The sequence below is a fragment of the Triticum aestivum genome, chromosome 2B (assembly GCF_018294505.1).
Source record: "Triticum aestivum cultivar Chinese Spring chromosome 2B, IWGSC CS RefSeq v2.1, whole genome shotgun sequence".
NCBI classification, from domain to species: Eukaryota; Viridiplantae; Streptophyta; class Magnoliopsida; order Poales; family Poaceae; genus Triticum; species Triticum aestivum.
The window spans coordinates 781,152,176-781,162,240 of NC_057798.1; positions in this window are offsets into that span (position 1 = coordinate 781,152,176).

Sequence of the window (10,065 nt, forward strand, 5' to 3'; positions counted from 1 at the left end):
GCAATGAATAACTTGCCTTTGGATCTGTGATAGAAGGAGTACCCAATAGTTACTTTTGGGTATTCTATGAAGACGTACTTCTCCGATTTGGGTTCGAGCTTATTAGGTTGAAACTTTTTCATATAAGCATCGCAGCCCCAAACTTTAAGAAATGACAACTTTGGTTTCTTGCTTAAACCATAGTTCATAAGGCGTCGTCTCAACGGATGTTGATGTTGCCCTATTTAAAGTGAATGCAGTTGTCTCTAATGCATAACCCCAAAACGATAGTGGTAAACCGATAAGAGACATCATAGATCGCACCATATCCAATAAAGTGGGGTTACGACGTTCGGACACACCATTAAGCTGTGGTGTTCCAGGTGGCATGAGTTTGTGAAACTATTCCACATTGTTTTAATTGAAGACCAAACTCGTAACTCAAATATTTGTCTCCGCGATCAAATTGCAGAAACTTTATTTTCTTGTTACGATGATTTTCCACTTCACTCTGAAATCCTTTGAACCTTTTCAACTATTTCAGACTTATGTTTCATCAAGTAGATATACCCATATCTGCTCAAATCATCTGTGAAGGTCAGAAAATAATGATACTTGCCACGAGCCTTAATACTCATTGGATCGCATACATCGGTATGTATTATTTCCAATAAGTCAGTAGCTCGTTCCATTGTTCCGGAGAATGGAGTTTTAGTCATCTTGCCCAAAAGGCACGGTTCGCAAGCATCAAATGATTCATAACCAAGTGATTCCAAAAATCCATCTTTATGGAGTTTCTTCATGCGCTTTACACCGATATGACCTAAACGGCAGTGCCATATATAAGTTGCACTATCATTATTAACTTTGCATCTTTTGGCATCAATATTATGAATATGTGTATCACTACGATCGAGATCCAACAAACTATTTTCATTGGGTGTATGACCATCGAAGGTTTTATTCATGTAAACAGAACAACAATTATTCTTTGACTTTAAATGAATAACCGTATCGCAATAAACATGATCAAATCATATTCATGTTCATCGCAAATGCCAAATAACATTTATTTAGGTTTAACACTAATCCCGAAAGTATAGGGAGTGTGCGATGATGATCATATCAGTCTTGGAACCACTTCCAACACACATCGTCACTTCACCCTCAACTAGTTTCTGTTTATTCTGTAACTCCTGTTTCGAGTTACTAATCTTAGCAACCGAACAAGTATCAAATACTCAGGGGTTACTATAAACACTAGTAAGGTACACATCAATAACCTGCATATCAAATATACCCTTGTTCAGTTTGCCATCCTTCTTATCAACCAAATATTCAGGGTATTTCCGTTTCCAGTGACCATTTCCTTTGCAGTGTAAGCACTCAGTTTCAGGCTTTGGTTCAGCTTTGGGCTTCTTCGTGGGAGTGACAACTTGCTTGCCATTCTGCTTGAAGTTCCCTTTCTTTCCCTTTGCCCTTTTCTTGAAACTAGTGATCTTGTCAACCATCAACACTTGATGCTCTTTCTTGATTTCTACCTTCGTCGATTTCAACATCACGAAGAGCTCGGGAATCGTTTTCGTCATCCCTTGCATACTGTAGTTCATCACAAAGTTCTACTAACTTGGTGATGGTGACTAGAGAACTCTATCAATCACTATCTTATCTGGAAGATTAACTCCCACTTGATGCAAGCGATTGTAGTACCCAGACAATCTGAGCACATGCTCACTAGTTGAGCGATTCTCCTCATCTTTTAGCTATAGAACTTGTTGGAGACTTCATATCTCTCAACTCGGGTATTTGCTTGAAATATTAACTTCAACTCCTGGAACATCTCATATGGTCCATGACGTTCAAAACATCTTTGAAGTCCCGATTCTAAGCTGTTAAGTATGGTGCACTAAACTATCAAGTAGTCATCATATTGAGCTAGCCAAACGTTCATAACGTCTACATTTGCTCCTGCAATAGGTCTGTCACCTAGCGGTGCATTAAGGACATAATTCTTCTGTGCAGCAACGAGGATAAACCTCAGATCACGGATCCAATCCGCATCATTGCTACTAACATTTTTCAACACAATTTTCTCTAGGAACATATCAAAATAAACATATGAAAGCAACAACGCAAGCTATTGATCAACAACACAATTTGCAAAATACTACCAGGACTAAGTTCATGATAAATTTAAGTTCAATTAATCATATTACTTAAGAACTCCCACTTAGACATACATCTCTCTAGTCATCTAAGTGATCACGTGACCCAAATCAACTAAACCATGTCCGATCATCATGTGAGATGGAGTAGTTTTCAATGGTGAACATCACTATGTTGATCATATCTACTATATGATTCATGCTCGACCTTTCGGTCTCCGTGTTCCGAGGCCATATCTGTATATGCTAGGCTCGTCAAGTATGACCTGAGTATTCCGCGTGTGCAACTGTTTTGCACCCGTTGTATTTGAACGTAGAGCCTATCACACTCGATCATCACGTGGTGTCTCAGCACGAAGAACTTTCGCAACGGTTCATACTCAGGGAGAACACTTCTTGATTATTAGTGAGAGATCATCTTAAAATGCTACCGTCAATCAAAGCAAGATAAGATGCATAAAGGATAAACATCACATGCAATCAATATAAGTGATATGATATGGCCATCATCATCTTGTGCTTGTGATCTCCATCTTCGAAGCACCGTCGTGATCACCATCGTCACCGGCGCGACACCTTGATCTCCATCGTAGCATCGTTGTCGTTACGCCATCTATTGCTTCTACGACTATCGCTACCGCTTAGTGATAAAGTAAAGCAATTACAGGGCGTTTGCATTTCATACAATAAAGCGACAACCATATGGCTCCTGCCAGTTGCCGATAACTTCGGTTACAAAACATGATCATCTCATACAATAAAATATAGCATCACGTCTTGACCATATCACATCACAACATGCCCTGCAAAAACAAGTTAGACGTCCTCTACTTTGTTGTTGCAAATTTTACGTGGCTGCTACGGGCTTAGCAAGAACCGTTCTTACCTACGCATCAAAACCACAACGATAGTTCGTCAAGTTGGTGCTGTTTTAACCTTCGCAAGGACCGGGCTTAGCCACACTCGATTCAGCTAAAGTGAGATAGACAGACACCCGCCAGCCACCTTTAAGCACGAGTGCTCGCAACGGTGAAACCAGTCTCGCGTAAGCGTACGCGTAATGTCGGTCCGGGCCGCTTCATCTCACAATACCGCCGAACCAAAGTATGAAATGCTGGTAAGCAGTATGACTTGTATCGCCCACAACTCACTTGTGTTCTACTCGTGCATATAACATCAACGCATAAAACCTAGGCTCGGATGCCACTGTTGGGGAACGTAGTAATTTCAAAAATTTCCTACGCACACGCAAGATCATGGTGATGGCATAGCAACGAGAGGGGAGAGTGTTGTCCACGTACCCTCGTAGACCGTAAGCGGAAGCGTTAGCACAACGCGGTTGATGTAGTCGTACGTCTTCACGATCCGACCGATCCAAGCACCGAACGTATGGCACCTCCGAGTTCAGCACACGTTCAGCTCGATGACGATCCCCGGGCTCCGATCCAGCAAAGCTTCGGGATGAGTTCCGTCAGCACGACGGCGTGGTGACGATGATGATGTTCTACCGGCGCAGGGCTTCGCCTAAACTCCGCGACGATATGACCGAGGTGGAATATGGTGGAGGGGGGCACCGCACACGGCTAAGGAACGATCCGTAGATCAACTTGTGTGTCATGGGGTGCCCCCCTGCCCCCGTATATAAAGGAGCCAAGGGGGAGGGGGCGGCCGGCCAAGGAGGGCGCGCCAAGGAGGAGTCCTACTCCCACCGGGAGTAGGATTCCCCCCCTTCCAAGTAGTAGGAGTAGGAGTCAAGGAAAGGGGGAAGAGAAGAGAAGGAAGGAGGGGGCGCAGCCCCTCCCTCTAGTCCAATTCGGACTAGGCCTTGGGGGGCGCCCAACCTTTCCTCTCTCTTTCCCATAAACCCAATAAGGCCCATATACTCCCCGACGAATTCCCGTAACTCTCCGGTACTCCGAAAAATACCCGAATCACTCGGAACCTTTCAGAACTCCGAACATAGTTGTCCAATATATCGATCTTTACGTCTCAACCATTTCGAGACTCCTCATCATGTCCCCAATCTCATCCGGGACTCCAAACTCCTTCGGTACATCAAAACTCATAAACTCATAATATAACTGTCATCGAAACCTTAAGCGTGCGGACCCTACGGGTTCGAGAACTATGTAGACATGACCTAGAACTATTCTTGGTCAATAACCAATAGCGGAACCTAGATGCCCATATTGGCTCCTACATATTCTACGAAGATCTTTATCGGTCAAACCGCATAACAACATACTTTGTTCCCTTTGTCATCGGTATGTTACTTGCTTGAGATTCAATCGTCGGTATATAATACCTAGTTCAATCTCGTTACCGGCAAGTCTCTTTACTCGTTACATAATGCATCATTCCGTAACTAACTCATTAGCTACATTTCTTGCAAGGCTTATAGTGATGTGCATTACCGAGAGGGCCCAGAGATACCTCTCCGACAATCGGAGTGACAAAACCTAATCTCGAAATACGCCAACCCAACATGTACCTTTGGAGACACCTGTAGTACTCCTTTATAATCACCCAGTTAAGTTGTGACGTTTGGTAGCACCCAAAGTGTTCCTCCGGTAAACGGGAGTTGCATAATCTCATAGTTACAGGAACATGTATAAGTCATGAATAAAGCAATAGCAACATACTAAACGATCAAGTGCTAGGCTAACGGAATGGGTCATGTCAATCACATCATTCTCCTAATGATGTGATCCCGTTAATCAAATGACAACTCTTTTGTCCATGGCTAGGAAACTTAACCATCTTTGATTCAACGAGCCAGTCAAGTAGAGGCATACTAGTGACACTATGTTTGTCTATGTATTCACACATGTATTATGTTTCTGGTTAATACAATTCTAGCATGAATAATAAACATCTATCATGATATAAGGAAATAAATAATAACTTTATTATTGCCTCTAGGGCATATTTCCTTCACTTGCGAGCAGAGCTCCTGGAGCGACGGAAGAAGATGCAGAAGCCACCTCGCCTCCGTCCACTCCACCAACGTCCCCAGCAACGTCGTCTGCAGCATCGTCTTCCAGAGGGCAAGCTACTCCAGCACCGGTCAGTCCAGAAGGGGTGGAACTGGTGTCGCCACCAACGTCGTTCAGCGACAACGTTCTCGATGCAGCTGACGACATAGAGCGCGAGCACCAATTCTGCACCCTGCAGAACGTGCTGGATTTCGGCCCGGCGGATGACCTCGATGAGGAGCTACACTTCCTCGCAGCAGAGGAGCTTGCCTCATTCTCAGAAGCAGAGCAAGAGGCGAACTGGCGGCGAGCCATGATCGAGGAGATGGCCTTGATCAAGGACAATCAGACCTGGCATCTCACCACACTCCCGCCGGGGCACCGCGTGATCGGTTTGAAGTGGGTGTTCAAAGTGAAAAAGGACGCCCAAGGAGAAGTACTCAAGCATAAAGCCCGTCTGGTGGCAAAGGGCTATGTCCAGCAGCACGGCATCGACTACGACGAGGTGTTTGCGCCGGTGGCTCGCCTTGAGTCCGTGCGGATGCTGCTGGCGCTCGCGGCGAACGCGGGCTGGGCGGTTCACCACATGGACGTCAAGTCCGCTTTCCTGAACGGAGAGCTTGAGGAGGAGGTGTACGTGCAACAGCCGCCCGACTTCGAAGTCGCTGGCAAGGAGCACCTGGTGTTGCGCCTGAACAAGGCATTGTACGGGCTCAAGCAGGCACCCAGGGCCTGGAACACCAAGCTCGACACGTGCCTGGCTGAGCTGGGCTTCACGCGGTGCCCGTCAGAGCACGCGGTGTACGCCCGAGGCACAGCGACCTCGCGCCTTGTCGTTGGCGTGTACGTGGACGACCTGGTGATCACCGGGTCAGCCACCGAGGAGATCAATAAGTTCAAGGGTGAGATGCGAAATCTATTCAAGATGTCTGACCTTGGATTGCTTAGTTTCTACCTGGGAATTGAGGTGAAGCAGAGCGTGCACAACATCATCATCAGTCAGAGCGCGTACGCTCGGAAGCTACTTGAGAAGAGCGGCATGGCAGGATGCAAGGTGTGCCACACGCCCATGGAGCTGCGGTTCAAGCTGTCCAAGCAGAGCACGGCACCGACAGTTGATGCAACAGAGTATCGGAGCATCGTGGGCAGCCTGCGCTACTTGGTACACACGCGTCCTGACCTGACTTTCTCTGTCGGATATGTCTCGCGCTTCATGGAGGCACCAACAGAAGAGCATCGCACCGCCGTCAAACACATTCTGAGGTACATCGCCGGCACGCTACAGCTGGGGTGCATGTATGCCAGAGGGAAAGACGCGGCACAACTTGTTGGTTACAGTGACAGTGATCTGGGGGGTGACACTGACGATCGGAAGAGCACCTCCAGAACGCTGTTTCTCCTTGGAGGGGGCGCAGTAACTTGGCAGTCTCAGAAGCAGAAGATCGTCGCTCTCTCGAGCTGTGAGTCCGAGTATGTCGCCGCGACCACGGCGGCCTGTCAAGGCATCTGGCTGTCGCGGCTGCTCGGTGAGTTCAGAGAATCAGAGACTGGTGCGGTGAAGCTCAAGGTGGATAACAAGTCCGCGATCTCCCTGGCAAAGAATCCTGTCATGCATGATAGATCGAAGCACATTGAACTCCGGTACCATTTCATCAGAGACTGTGTGGAGAAGAAGAAGATCGAGCTCGAGTTCGTGGCAACAGAACATCAGCTCGCAGACATGTTCACCAAGCCACTCGGACGGGTCCGACTACAGCAGCTACGCTCGAGCATCGGAATGGTGGAAGCGATCCCCTGAGACTTCAGATTAGGGGGTGATTGTTGCCGTAATCTTCAGTTTTGACAGTAGTCTTTCAGTTTCAGTTTCGTCAAAGATAAACCGAGCTGCGCCTCGGAGTAACTAGCTAGTTTTGCGGCGCCTTGACCCGATCATGGGATGGCACGACTGCACGGTCACGGCGCCATGACGGGCGACGAGCGGGGAGTGCTGGGATGGCGGCACTCACTACCTGATCGCGTCTGATTCTCTCGTTTCTGTTAGATCGCGTGAGACTGAATAAAAGGCAAAAACGGAAAAGCTGCAGATAGTTGAGCAGCGCAAAAACTACTCTCTCTCTCTCGCACCCACACTAGCATTAGGCTCCGGTGATCGCCGGAGTGGGAGCCGTCGAGGTCTGTCTGACAGGGCGTCTGCTGTCCTCTGGTCGGCGTGCGCTACCTGGCAGACAAGACCATGGATCCGCCGTTCCAGTTCACCACGGACAACGAGACCCTTCCTCGGGTGTTGATCGAAGGCAAACCACTGAAAGTCTACCGTCGGGGCAGAATGGAGGTGAATCTAGTGCTTGTTGCTCGCCCCTGTACCCTCCAAGAGTACCTCAGCTGTTGCTCGGGCCTTAAGGGTGGCCTCAAAGACTAATTTTCATCCACATCGAACTATTTGAGCATACAGGAAACAGTTTGTCTAACTCATATCTACGTGTTTTCTAAGAGCATCTCCAACAGCCACGTTACGCGCAACGCGTTAAAAATCAGAATACAGCATCGGGTGTGTCAGGTTTTGCACGCGGCGCTGCGTTGGGTCCAGCGGCGACCGCAAAATAAAGCGTGCCCGAGTCGCTCCAGCAGGCACGCTATATTTCATTCTTTTTTCCATGAGATGAACTGCGATTCGATACATATTTGGTTCCTAGCATACAAAATAAAACGAAAAACTACTACTACTCGTCATTCTCCGACTCGGACTCTGCCTCGGTGATGTCCTCCTCCGACGTCTAAGCATAGGCGTCAAGGAACCGCTTGTCGCGGGAGTCCCAGGACGACGCATCTCCTAGCGCGATGTTGTATTTAGCGACCGTCTTCCGCGTTCGCTTGTCCTAGCGATAGGCAGCTCGCTCCTTCCTCCTCTCCTTCCTCTCCGCCCTCCTCTCGGCGAAGAACTGTTCCTCGTTGATGTTGTCTTGCGGGAAGCCACTAGTAGAAAAAGGACCTAATATGAGACACATTAGTGCCGGTTTGGTTTTGAGCCGGCACTAATGTGTCCAATAGTGCCGGTTCCAACGGCTAGCCGGCCGTTCTCATTAGTATCGGTTCGTGCCACGAACCGGTACTAAAGAGGGTGGTGGCAGGATGTTGTCAGTCTGGGGCCCGTCCAGCACCTTTAGTACCGGTTCGTGGCACGAACTGATACTAAAGGTCGACGTACATAAACCCTTCGTCCCCCCGAGCCACTCTGTTCTTCCCCTTTCCCCTCACTTCCTCTGTTCTTCCCCCTCTCTCCTCGAGCTCCTCACAAATTTTTCCCAAAATTTGTCAAGATTTGAAGGCCCCCATCCATTCAAATGATCACAAAGGTTAGCAACTTTGTCCTTTCAACTCTCATTGCTAGATTAGCTCTTGCAATGCTTTGTATAGTGATTAATTTGGGAGGAATAATTATATTTGCTAGTATTTGATTTATATGCAATTTGAGCACAAAAATAACACTTAGTTTGCATATGTAGGTGTGGTTTACTTAGTGCCTTCTAAATCTCCGTCGTAACCACCGTCGATCGCCCGCACCGTCCCGTCGCCGGCACCACCTTCTGGTGAGGCTCTTGTTCATGAATGTTTTACATTAGCCAAATTGATGTTTATGTGATTTGGATATATAGTTACTCGTATAATTATCTTACCCGTACGTTGTTTGTTATACATAGTGCCATGGTTTTGATATCCGTCCCCGTCGGCCCTCGTCCTTGTTATGATTCGGATGTGGTATATTCTCTTTTAAAACTAGTTGTTGCATTTCGTGTTTATGACAAATTATGCCCATCAAGTTGACATAGATATTTTTATCTAGGAGGTATGTGAACCGGAAATTCCAACCGACCCTATTGTCGAGAGGTTAAATTTAGTTGAAAGAGAAAACGAGTATTTGAAAGAAAAATTGAAAAGAATTGAGGGGGAGAAGATGGAATTGGAGTTGCATGTTGCCGATGTCGTCGATGATCACAAGATCAAGATGGAGAAAATGAGGTTGAAGATTAGAAAGATTAGAAAATATGCCATTGATAGTGTGGCTTGGTATCATTATGATGTTGGATCAATTGTTACCTTAATTGCGATCTTCATCGCATTTGTTGTTGCATTTAAATTCTTTAGCTAGAGAGTTATTTGTATGTTGCATTTAATTAAGTGTTGTATATGAACTTTATGTATGAACTTTATGTATGAACTTGTATTAATTTGGTATATTCGGTGTTGTATAATGAAGATGGGCCGACAATGGATGTATGATGACAGATGCTCTCCCAAGTTTATTAATGGCGTGCATACTTTTCTGCTTGTCGCTGAGGCAAACAAGCGGGCGGATGGTTTTATGCCTTGTCCATGTGCTGGCTGTAAGAATGGTCACAGTTACTCTACGTCAAGAACCATTCACGTCCACCTATTTGAGTCCGGTTTCATGCCCCACTATAATGTTTGGACCAAGCACGGAGAAATAGGGGTTATGCTGGAAGACAATGAAGAAGAAGAGGACGACGACGGCTATCCTGGCCATGGGTTCCCTGAATACGATGATACAACAATGGGGGAAGAAGCTGAGCCGGCAATGCAGAAAGAAGCTGAAGAAGAGGCATCAGATGAGCCCGCTGATGATCTAGGTCGGGCCATTGCGATGCAAAGAGAAACTGCGCAAGTGATCTGGAGAGGACGAAGTTGCAGCGCATGTTAGAGGATCACAAGAAATTGTTGTACCCGAATTGCGAAGCTGACAAAAAAAGTTGGGCACCACACTTGAATTGCTGCAATGGAAGGCAGAGAATGGTGTATCTGACAAGGGATTTGGAAAGTTGCTGGTAATGATAAAGAATATGCTTCCAAAGGACAACGAATTGCCCGAGAGTACGTATGAAGCAAAGAAGGTTGTCTGCCCTCTAGGGTTAGAGGTGCAAAAGATACAT